The sequence below is a fragment of the Parambassis ranga genome, chromosome 5, assembly GCF_900634625.1.
Source record: "Parambassis ranga chromosome 5, fParRan2.1, whole genome shotgun sequence".
In the NCBI taxonomy this organism is placed as follows: Eukaryota; Metazoa; Chordata; class Actinopteri; family Ambassidae; genus Parambassis; species Parambassis ranga.
Genome location: NC_041026.1, coordinates 23,007,272 through 23,020,221, shown reverse-complemented (window position 1 = coordinate 23,020,221; position 12,950 = coordinate 23,007,272). Strand labels below are relative to the sequence as shown.

The 12,950-nt window shown below is 40.7% G+C and overlaps 1 protein-coding gene across 4 annotated transcripts in view; it reads left to right on the top strand.

Moving 5' to 3' along the window:
- Positions 1-2,004: 2,004 nt before the first annotated feature.
- The window catches only part of LOC114435620 (histone deacetylase 7-like), a 31,483-nt gene continuing 20,537 nt past the window's right edge, over positions 2,005-12,950 (top strand). For 2 of the 4 annotated variants that reach the window (XM_028405475.1, XM_028405472.1), the window contains exons 1-2: positions 6,972-7,403; positions 7,535-7,579. The gene's annotated coding sequence lies outside the window, so the exon portion shown is untranslated. Of the gene's footprint in view, positions 2,206-6,971; positions 7,404-7,534; positions 7,580-12,950 lie in introns of those variants that run through there. The other 2 variants (XM_028405474.1, XM_028405473.1) reach the window with 2 other exon arrangements.

The following is a 12,950-nucleotide window of genomic DNA, read 5'->3' as shown; positions in this document are numbered from 1 at the left end:
CATTGGCGTCTCCCCCCCCCCCCCTCCTTTTCCTCTCCGCACTCCAAAAGGAACAGGTTAGCTTTTTGTATCAGCTCAACCACAAGTGCCCAACTTCCACTGATTGCACCAGATTGTGAGGATATTTGTGTTCACAGGGTTTGAAAAAGTGTGTTCATCTAATGCAGATTGTTTCTGTTATATTAAAACCCACCCAGTCTCAAGTGGAAATGGAAATTTGGATTTAAAGACAGACAAAAGCCTTTCTCTGAATTCATGGAATAGTTGTTGAACCAAGGCACAACATACATCCTCACCCTTTTCTGTGTCGAATCACAGTTTGCGTTTGCACATTGCAGTCTTATTCTCTTCATGAAGATTGTTTGAGGGGAAACTGACACCAAGAAAAGCCAGACTCGGAATGGCTCTCACTTGCCATGAGGACAAAGGGTCATAACCCCCCAAACATGAGTTCCTTTGGTCAGTATGTTTTCCCAAAGGATGAAGTTACATTTGAACCAGAAAGCTAATCCATAGCTGCAGTAGCGGAGAGAGCCAGACCACACAACAGTTGAGGTCAGAAGAGCTGTCGACCTTTCAGCTGCATTTCTCTTCCACAGACACAGGAAATCACGGAGCGTGCATTCCCTGAAATCAACACAGGTTAATTCAACCCAACAGGACTGATGAGTGTTGGCTGGGCTGCAGAATCTGCTTCTGACTTTTTATGTTCTGCAGACATTGTTATGTCTGCAGAAATGTTTGTGCTTGGTCATATGAAAAATGCTTTGATGAAAATTATTGAATTGATAATGAACGCAGGAATCGCAGCCTAGCTTTTAAGTACCAGTATCTTTTTTTAAAAATAGCGTTATTAATAGTTATTATTGGCACATTAACACAACTGCAGGATGGTTTGGTTAGATTTGGCCAACAGAGCTATTTGGATAGGTTTAGGAAAAGATCACAGGTTTAAGAAAAACAAACTTTGTTCGTTTGGAAGCAAAGAACCCCCGAGTGATGAAAAATATATACCAGTAATAATAATACATCATCCAGTGGTTAATACGTATGTTGCATGAAAACAATTTTTAGTTTTTAACTCACTGATGTTGCAGAGTCAGTGGTGGCAAAGGTCGAAAACACACACAAGAACTGGTTGTTGCTTGTACTTTGGGCGAAATATTTTTCCTTTATACTCAGTTTATAATACAAAAGCAGATTTTTAGTCAAAGCCTGTTTTTGCTATACAATTACCCAAATGTAAATATTTCACAGAGATGAGATTACATTGAAAGTATAATTGGTTGAAAGTCCGTAGCTCTGTGGAACTCTTCTCCTCTAAATTACCAGCTTCCTGGCTGTTTTCTCCCTCGTTAATTTTACTCAGGCTGAAATGTAATTGCTGGAATGAAATATGTCGCCTGATGTAAGTAATCACACTGAATGCCCCATTTGTGTGTTTACACAGAAGCAAGAGCTTGACTGGGTCATGGTCAAAAAATTCTCAGTGACAATTATTATCTGCATTTGATAAGAATTATAAATCATCTACTGAAAACCTGGTAAAATGTTATTTTGTATGAAAAATAACTCAACAACAGCAGAAGAACACACATCAAAAACTGCTATTAATTTATTTCCACATACAAGTCTGACCCTTCCTCTTCCATCATTAGAAGTGGCATGTTTTTAATACATTATCAATGCTGCACGGCTCATGTTTTCTCATTTCAGTCTTGTGTACTTTGTGCATCCTAAAGCAACACTTCCTCCCATTGTCAGACAAGTGACTACACAATCTGTCGCTCTCTCTTTTTCTACAACACACACAATCTCCACAACCCCTTCCCTCCCTCCCTCCCTCTGCAAAGCTTCTGGTGCAGAGGCACCTCTGCCAAAAAGTTTTTGGGGGGGTGACAGGGCAGAGCAACTGTTTCTTCACTGAAACAGAGAATTAGGGGGAGTGATTAAGATAGAGAGAGAGTGAGAGAGAGAGCGAAATAGTTTAGCTCACATGAGAGGAAGTGCAAGACACAGAAAAGTCAGAAGGAGCTCGTTGTGTCAAGCAGTTGACTGTGACTGCCTTTGTCAGCGCACGGCTCCAGCGCCGCAGCAACACTGCCCTGTCAGAGCAGGAGTTATCTTCTCTGCTGCCTGTGTGATTGACTGGACCACTGTGAGACCACAGACTGACATCTGCCTGACTGTCAGCACCCAAAGCTGGTAAGAGTTCACACATTTGCACCCAATGTATCTTTTTTGTGAAGAAATGTGTCTTCTTCAGTGACTGCATGTTAACAGAAAAGTGTTTTCCCCTGCTAAAGAGAGGGAGGATTTCTTTTCAGAAGATAATGGGTCCATCCTCACTGTCACTCCTGTGAAATGGTCAGCTTGGTTTTTGTTTAGTGGCTGAACAGAAGGCTTGTTCTGGACTCAGTATGGTGGCTACAATGCACAACATATGCTGCAACATCACGTAGACATGGGAAATGTACAAAATGATCTTTGTGGTGACAAACAAAGAGAAATGATTCAGCTTCATTTTTCTGGTTTTATTTGTTTGGTTGTGGAAGTGTTGTTTCTCAGGATGTAGAAGGAGAGAAAATTAGAAACAGAACCACCCACCCTGGAGAGCTGTCCACGAAAAGTGTTAGAGTGTAAAAGGAGACACATAACAACGGTCCCTCATTGCAAAGAACGGCTGAAGGAGACACAGACCAGAGATGAGACAGTGAAATGTTTGTTAGGTTGACAGTGTGAGTTAATTAAGTTGCTGTCACAACATTGGCTGTTCTCTAAGCTGAATGACTGTCCTTCCAAGCAAGGACACTCCAAACCAGAAGCTTGTAAAAGTGTTGACATGTCAAATCTTGCTTGTGTATCCATACTTTTTATAGTGAACCCTGCCGCTGCCAGGGGCGTACAAACCACAGAGTAGGTGAAGTTTGCTGTCTGTACAGCAACAGGTTTAGCTCTTCACCCCTCTTCCTTGTTTTTGTGCACTCAACGTAAATCTTGCTGCATAAGATGGAGTGCTGGCCTCAGCCTTTGCTTGCTCTTTCACCCAAAACACTAAACGTTCACTCTATTTTTACTCTCCCGTGCAGCTCCATTTTTAGAGACCAGTGTGCTGGGTGGCTGCACTATAAATCAGACTTTAATTGTGTTGCGCTCTCTCCAAAAATAATGGGGGTTATAAAGATGACATTCAAAGTTTTGTTTGAACTTTTCCCTGTGATGATAAATACAAATGTGTGTTTTAATACAGATAACATCTACATATGCTAGGTGACATTATTTGGATTGTGCTTTATTTTATTGATGTAGATTTTTATAGATAAAATGTATAATAAAATTGGGAAAACACCTGATAGTTGCAGCCTTTTTAAGATACCTCAAGCCAAATTAATTTGAATTTGTGGCGAAAGAAATGTGCTGTGTTAAATGTGGAATCAGACAGATCAGAATTCTAACACAAACTTGATGGTTTGTGTTTCTGTCACTGTAATAAGTCATCAGAGTGCTGGTTTGTTTGGTTTGTGGAGGCCAAAGGGCAGCAGGTTAAGAGGCCACAGTCACAGAAGTGGCCCTCTGGGATATAACTCTCCCTCTCTCGGTTCCAGACGACGTCTCCGAGAGTGGTTATTGACGGAGGGCAGATAAGGACTGAAAACAGGGCTGTGTTTTCCATCGGAGATCATTTGTCTCGTGTTTATTGTGTGTTGGAGTCTGGCAGAGTTTGTTGTTTTGTTTGTTATTATCTGTTTTCAATAAGAACATGATCCACCACCTTTCCCACATTGTTGAGTGACAGAACCTTTGAACCTGAAGAGGATTCTTCATGTTAGGAGAGTCAAGAGCAAACTGTCAAGGGAGCACTCGTAAGCGGAGGAAGAGTAGTCTCCAGTGCGCTCAGTCCCATCTTTAACATGCTAATGGGCCATTGTTTGTTTGGGTTCATTTAATAAAGACATGACAGCGTCATTTATTTGAACACCACCACCTTGTGGAAGAGAACTTTTACTGCAACAATCAGATCTACAGTAGAGGGTCTAAACTGATGTGGATATTTCTATGTGCAGAAACCTCCTTCCAGTTCCTCTTCGTTTACATTATAATGCAGGAAACAACATGTATACCAGGCAGGAGGATTTTCAGAAATCCATTGTCTCACCAGTTAACTATTTCAAGTTCAGTTGCAGCTGATGTTGATTTGCAGCGCCTTCACTGAGAACGTTTATTCAGTTTGACGTACAACACGCATTAGAAACCACATCGCAAGCATTGATTTCTTAACTTAAGGTTTGAACTTTTTCCACACATGCTCACGCAGGAGTGTGAGGGCGTCGTAAAGCAACACTTTCCAGCATCACACTCAGTTTCCTGAGAAACTAGGCGAGTGCTGAGTGCTGTTGCTACCCTCTGTGGTTTTGCTTTGCTGTTGGGAATGGAAAGGCGACCCACTGCTGTGAGAAGCCTCCACCACCATCTTGGTTCAAAGTTACCACAGGGCTGCTAGCTTGCACTTGGCTACCTGAACATGTGCTATGTTTTTGTTTTTAAATGAAGTTTAAATGAGTGAAAGAAGTGCATTTTCAAAGCCAGGGTTTCATATATTTTTTCGCATTTCTGTCTATTTGTCACTTTGGGGAACAATCAGTAAACATAACACTGATATATGTGCGAAAGACAAAAGAAAACTTTCTCTGTGTGTGCTTGTGTGTGCGTGTGTCTGTGTGTGTGTATGATGACCTCCTGGATAGAAAAAAAACTGATTCTTGTTTGTGGATCTCCAGCTTCAGCCGTCACCAGGAAATCTGTCCGAGTGATAACTCCACACATTCCACAAGCACTGCTTGCTGAACAGTTCTGTCACTGACCCCTCCAATATCACACACATTACATCAAACCATCACTATCAGACAGAAAAATTACACTTGCACCATGCACAAGATGCCGCTGGGTGTTTGTGTGTAAATTAGTCTTTGGAAGTCGGCCAATGTAGTCTGCAGAGTGTGCTTTGTAATTATCTGCGTTCCTACCTTTCCAGTTCTAATCACTTTCTCCCTCACCCTATCTTTTCCTCGAGTTCTTTCTTTTTTTTTATTCCTTTCTGGCAATTTGCCCTGCAACTGCTGCTCTCTCCATCACCGTATTGCCTGACTGCATTCTTCTCATTCCTACCGGCTTCCTGTGACTGGAAGAGGAGTGAGCCCCACTGGCCACAAACCTCCACCTTGGAGTCCTATACCCATGTATGGCATATGCATAATTTCTTTTCCTCATTGTTCCAGCTTTCAGTTTTGCTTTCTGGGGTTTTTGTAGATGACTGAGCCAGAATGAGTCTGATGGTGACAACACTATTAGGATGACTTCCCCTTAGGATCATGTTACTTGTGAACACTCCAGAAGCCCTCAAGCAACTCTTAAAATCTCATTAGCCATGACACTGCCTAATGACGCAGAGGTGGCGTAGTGATAGTGTGAGAGTTAAAGATAAGAGGGGGGAGCTCTAAAGACATCATAAAGACACCGTCATCAGTACTACAAATATAAGTTGACAGTGTAGCAGCCCTACAATATTTTATTTTGATTACGCCTGATAATGAATAATAATGCAGCAAGTACGGCTCAGAAATGATCAAAATAAATAAATACAGACATTTTCAAATATCATCCAGGCGCTTTCTATATCTGCAAAGAGGAGAAGCTCTGTCTCAAGCATGGACTCCTTAAAATGGAATGTTATAAAATTGAATTTGCTCGAACGTATCTCAAATTATTCCGGCCACAGACAACCCCGTGACTCTGGGATGTTAAGTACAGGGGTGGAAAAAAACATACTGTTGTTGAAATTAGACTGAGTTTTGTTTTTTTTTTGTTCATTTTTTTCTTACTCAGGCCACAATTCTTCCCCTTAGGTACACAATTTAACTTAACAACAAGTGACCTACTGATTCCCTGACAAAAACTAGATCAGTCTAAGTCACATGAACACGTAGCCCATTTCACAGACTTTTATTAGCTGAATGAGATTAGTTTATCTTCATGAAAGCAGTGATGTTGATTTTATTAGACAAAGCCTAGATTTGACCACAAACAGGGTCATTTAGTAGGACTTCAGTCTGAAAGAGGACATGTGAGAATGAGCAACACTGTACAAATCAGGTGTTCATTTCTTAGTCTGTTTGTGCCTTTATAACTAAACAGCACTTTGTTGAGCGAGGAGAATAAATTGCCTTCAGTGACACTCGGTGATCAGAACCCCAAACACCAATATAATTCAGTGAAGTTAGAAGAATATCAAGAGCTGAGAAAAGCTACGTGTTCTCACCAGTGTTAGGTTAGTGGATGTGGTTAGGAATCATAGGCAATTTAAAGCCTTACTCTCCGTCTACAAATACTGAATATTTTACACAGCCTGTGGTTTCCTCAATCATTTTGACGGCCATATTTACATTTAGGGCCAGTTTGTTTCTGTTCTAAGCTCACCACTTCCCTTAAAAATATCCTGTCCGACTCCATAAAAGTGAAGACACACACATGTTGTATTGATATAGATATGCATGAAACTTTACCCTCCATACACTAGAGCATTAGTGTATGTAGGTCTGCTAAAATGGCATCTGATTGATTATAGCAGATTTATAAACTTTTGAGAAATCATGTCGTATTTATGGTGATTTTTTAAACAGACATATATCATATGTGTATACCTGATGTACACAGTGCTGGGGAGGGAGGAAAACAGGACATTATGAGTTAGACTTTATGTATTCATCATATTTATTAAGTATTTAAGTATTTATTTGTCCTGTAATCTGTAGTAAAATACATGTAGTCCATTTTAGATGTAAAGCAGAAGGTGGGCAGTCTCTCTCTCTCTCTCTCTCTCTCTCTCTCTCACATACACACACACACAGAGAGAGAGAGAGAGAGAGAGAGAGAGCATCCTTACCCAGCTGAGTTCAGCAGATGGAGCCCTCCTCACACCAGCAGCACACACACGTATGAAAGTGAGACTTCTGACTAGTTTTATCAGCAGTTTCGTCACCGGCTGCTAAACTCTGTGAAGAGGAGTGAGATAAACAGAAGGAGCTCCTGGTGACGGCGGACAGACTTACACAGATAAATTAAAGAGGGAGTTTTAACGTGCTGAGGTTAGTTTAGCGTGTGTAGGCAGCTCTGACAGCGGCGCGTCCTCTGACGGCTGGAAACAACACATTTGATATCAGGAACAATCAGCTAACTCACAGCAACGAGCAGCTTAGTCCAGAAAACACCGGGGATGACAAAGACAGACTGCCGGACGACGTTTACATCCGTCTTTAGTGCTGCTTGATGTGCTCCAGCTGTCTTTAAAGTCGCTTTCAGTCGAATGAAATTGAAAATACGTCGCTTTTGAACTTCACCTCCTAAAGGTAGGCGATGTTTGTTTGCTAACCTGCTCTGTAAAGAAGCTAGCAAAACCTGCTAAAAGTTGTAACTGCGTTCAAAAACTTTATTTAAAAGCACGCCCTGACTCATTCTTGTGTTCATGTCTTGTGTACAGGAACACAGCTCACTCACTGTGTTGATCCTGCTCAGCCGTGTTTATGTGAGTTAAATTTCGATTTTACGCCACAAACTTTGCTAACTCCATCCTCCTCTGGCTTGTGTCCAAACTCAGCAGGTGTACATGCTCACCTGTCTGGCAGAGATTTATTTGGACAAATGTTTCTAACCTGTGCAGTCAGAAATGTTGGTGTAACATTGAAAAGATGACAGTTGTGTTAAACAGTCAGTGTTAAAAAATCTTAACTAGTCATGAGGTCATGACCCAGTGAGCATACATTAGGTGGCCTAGTAATCATCCTAATTAGACAGACAACATGGCTATTTTAAGGTGATAAAGAGGGCAAATAATTGTGCAATTATGGTGTTAAACCCTCATTGTGAGGGCTACAGTAGTGTTAGATTTCCTGTATGGATCTATTTCTGTCCATAACTGAAAAGCTTATTCACTGTAGGCAGGCAACCAATGCTGGGATGTTCCACAGACCACAGGGTGGCCAGCTCTGTCTCAGTGTACGTCCAGTGTTGTGACAGAAGTCACATAAAATAAACACACACACACACACACACATCGCAGCCATGCGTGGTGTAAAGTTCTCATGTGTCCAGGTTTGCTCTCTCAGCATGGGATGAGGTCATAGCCTCAGTGCCTTTGCAGGGATACGGTTACGTTAGTTTCGTGTGGGCCATGCCGAAGGAATCGACACCACCTGCGCTCCTCTGCCTCTTTTTGTTTCCTTTTATATTTCTCCCTCACATGTCCACCTGTGTGCATACCTCTTTGTGTTTACAAACGTGTATCATTGAGTCAAGTCTTCAGTGATACTGTCACAAGGGTATCAAGAATTTAAGCTGTGTTATTATCTTACCCAAACGATGGATGACAAAGGTGTCTGTGGCCCACAAGCTGTGACAGCCTCCAGGCTTGGCTTTGCCACAGTCGTAAACAATGAATAGTCCTGAAAGAAAAATGGCAGCAAGGTGGAATTTTACCACCATCGTTTCAAATGCAATAATAATTTCTTTAGCTCAGGCTCCATTTTTTCACTCTAAATGAAACCATTTAGATTGAAACCTTTTGACCTGCAGGATCATTTATTGTCCACTTTAGTTGCCCTTTTTTCCCTTACATTATATTTGACTTGCCTTGGCTTAATTTGTAAGTTTAGCTTGTTATAGTTGTTATTAGACTGTTGAACCATGATGGGGTAGCAGTCAGTGTTGTTTTGACTCCCTCTTAAAGTATTTACAGTGATCCTCTTAATAGTGACACAACACAGTTGCTTAAGACACCGTAGATGATTATTTAGAGCGTTTTTAGCATTCAGCTCATAGGGTTTGTCACTGTGGGAAAACAGGCGTGCTAGTTTATATTTCCTCTTACTCTGAGTGTCCTTTAGAGCCTATTCAGTAAAATACAATGAGCCTTGAATTCAGGAAGGTGAACATTCACACTTCCATTATTATTATTTTTTTAATCATGGATACACATAGCACATATCTTTGTAACATATCTTATTAACAACTCTTGATTTTGATATATCATTTATCAATTCACTTATGGATTAATCTATTTTATTTGAGATAAGATGGTGTTTGATGCATGTAGATAAACCACCAACATTAAAGTACCGTTGCTGTCATAACAAAGACGAAAAAGCAATTTCTCATTGTTTTGTTGCCTTTATACAATACTTGTTCCAATTTATCCAAATTAATAAGCTGCAGTGGTTTGCATGCATTTCATTTTGCATACTGATTAAGCGATGACTAAGCTGACCAGTGAGGAAACCTGGATTACTCACTTATTTCCATGTATCTGGTTAGTGTTTCAACACTAGTTGAATAAGCATGGAGAGACATATTCAGGAACTCCCTATTGATAATACATACACTTCTTATTTATAGTGAGAGCACAGCAAACGTATTTAGTGATATGGCTATTCATTTTGGTATACCTTTGTACTGTAGGGTAGTTATGAAAGGGAATATCAACCTTTTCCCAGGACAGATAACCTTTAAAAGTCTCTAGTGTTTTCCCAGTGTGTGCCACAGCAGTGCACTGACAATAGGGACAGTGTTCTGGACCAGCCAGAGCCCCAGATCACATTTCCTGTTCCTGATTTAAGATCAACTCAGCTGACTACTGATATACTCTGCTCCTCCAAAACACAGCAACAAGACCATCACTCTGCTATGTATCATGTGAGCGTGTGAGAGACACAGAAAGGGCAAAAGATGGAGCGAATAAGGGAAATCGGAGTTCAAACACAGACAGCAACTTTATCAAAACCAGCAGTTAAACAGGCATGAACCAAAAGACAGTAACCTTATTCTTAGTGACTGCAGGGTGTGTGTGAAAAGAAGAAGCCCTTCTGTGTACATAGTCTTCTTACCTAGTGTGCAATAACAGACGGTGTTACACATTATACTGCAGACACATGGGGGACTTAGAGTAGGAAGTTGATATGAGAACCTGTTTTCTCAGTCAAATCATCATTGTGCCAGATGCTGGGTTTAAAAATGTAAAAATATAAAAAAATAAAATGTGTGTGGGTGCTAAAGGCCACAATTCCTAAGGTGACATCTGGTAATGTCAGGATCACAGTGCAGAGGTGGATATTTGTGGGTGGATATGAGGTGTGCAGATCACTGACCTGAAACTCTCCATGCTCAGATGACAAGTCACTCTTTTGAACTTCATAAAGGAAGACAGCCAATGTTCCTATCAGGTTGAATATTTGACATAATAATTTGAATAATCAAGGACAATGCTAATGTGATAATGTGTGTTTGGCATGTCTGTACAGGCTGCATATTAATAATACTGTACTGTATTTAGTAAGTCTGTTAAGACTGAGACACACCTGGCAGGGATCGAAAGTATCAGTGTCATTGTGTGTGTGTGTGTGTGTGTGTTTCCTCAGGCAAGATAAACTATCAGACTTGTGCCAATCTTATGACAGAACTCTAAGCCAAATTTAGCTTTGTTTTTGCTTTCCAAAAATGATGACCTCTTTGTGATGCCCAGGAGAAATAATGAAACCACTTCAACAACTGCCATTTTTGTTTGTAAGAAATCAAGCCAAAAAAATCACACTAAAGAGCATGCTAGCTTGTGATGCTCTCTCTGGAGACCCTTCACCTTTTCCTACTCTGCCTTGGAGACAAAACAACATCAAAATACTTCTAATACATCTGACTTCTTAACTTTTGGTCAGAGTGGCAGGAACAGTACAGTGCAATACTGAGGACTATGGCAGAAAGAAAGAAAAGACTTGTTGATAAAGCAATTGTGTAATTGTGCAATAATTCTGTAGAGTAAGTGTGGGAGTGTATGGCTTATGTCGCTGCATAACAAGTTCACATGTCTCAGGGAAAAAGAGTATTTGCAGTAAACTCTTCACAGAGTTTAATGCAATAGACAATTGCAGATTCTTTTCACTTTGCTATACACACACACTTATACATATATATATATAATGTTGAGGTTACTGACAGACACTTGCACACATGAAATACACACGCAGAGAAACATGTGTGGGCAGTTGGGAATGCTATTAATACACTTATAAGCACACATACATGCCGCACACTCATAAAAACAAGTGGTGTGCTGCTATTAATATGTTATGAAACAGCAGTGCACAGACATAATGTCCATGTAAACACATGTGCACTTGCATGAACAATAACACAAGTGTTTACTGACAGGTGACACTAAAAATAAACTGGCATGGTTACATGTAGCAAAACCTACAGAGAGAGCCACAGTGTTCCTTCAAAAGAAACAAATGGGCACTATTAATACACTGGCACCAACACACACGCCAGCACTGATGCACTGACACACGCGCCCTCAACTGTCACACATGCAGATCCTACTTATGCAAACACAAAGACCTGCTGTGTACACTCAGAAGAAACAACTGCAAGCTATTAATATCTCTCGAGGCGTGTAGGATGGACACACACAAGCACACAAACACATAAGAGCGAACACACAAGGAGATTGATACTCCAGCTGCTCGGAAGCAGAGGGACAGAATGTGCCCAGCAGCTGTGGATTCCTATAAACGTAAGGACGGGGGAGGGACAGAGTAAAGGATGGAATATAGGTGGCAGGCAGGAGTGATCGCTGAAGGTGGCCAGTATGGTGAAGTAGTTGTCAAACAGCTGCTATTGTGCAAGTGGCTTTATTCATAAAGTGTTGAGTGTAAAGAAAAACATTCAGCCTAGATTGGCATGTTTGTCATGTATTTGTAGCTAATATGAATTTGTTTCGTTTGTTTTTCATGCATCCCTTTGTCTCTGAACTTGTATTCTTTCTGCATTATTGCTCAGCCAAAGAGAAACCTGCTGCAAGTGTTTATGTGTATGAGTAACAGTAACTAGCACTTAAGCCGATGTGCAACTTCCAGACATAACTTTATCCAACACCACTGTGAAAGTCCACATTTTAGCCACAGTGTAGATATAAATACTGCTGTAGGCTATCTGTAACCCTCAAGTTGCAGAAAGGATCCAGTGAAGCCATTCAACCAAAATAGCAGCTTCTGCTTGCCTAAATGAACCAAGAGGATGTTATGGTGCAGACTAACTTTAGAAACAGGAAGTCACTGTTTCTTTGTGAGTGTGTGTGTCTTTGTATGTGTGTGCACTTGCACTAGTGAAGTCTATGCATGTGTGCAGGTGGGTTTGGGGTGTGTGTGTTTGTGTCAGTTCTTAAGCGTGTTTCTGCACAGGGCCCACAGAAAGAGGATGATGGTTGTGAAACGAATATGCTATTACAGAAACCAGAAGTTTGTCTCCTGCCTATTTTTAGCACCACAACGCTCAAAAGAGAGACAGAGAAGCACGCAAACAGATCTTATCAGCATGCACTTCTTCTTTAAATGCTCCTGATTTTATCTCATAATAACATCATTTTTGCATTTTTAGAGCACAATTGTGTACTCTATATGTCCTCACTTAGTGAACTCTTGGTAATTTGATAGGGAGTATTCAGGAGCTTTAGAAACCCCTCAGGGTAGAAGAAAATGTTTTGTTGGTTCTCTGAATGCACAGTGCAGTGACCAAGCTGGTTTTGTGTCAAGTCATAAAATGACAGCGTCAGTGCAAAAACTCAAGGTATACTGTGTTTGTTTTTTTTTAATTGTAGAACGATGTAGGAAATGTGGTGCACGCTAAACAAGACAAATTGACTCATTTTACAATAGTGTGTAAAAGTCAGATATGAACTGTTGTTACAATTTTTTTTTTCTTTTTCTGTTTTGGGTAAAGCTGCACCACAGGTGTTTCTTTTCTGTTCGGATGAGAAGTAAGACTGGCTTCCTGATCATTTCCTTTCTCTCAGGGGTGCTTACAGCTCTGGTTAGAATGTGTGTTTGTATGTAAAAGAGTAATTTGCAGAT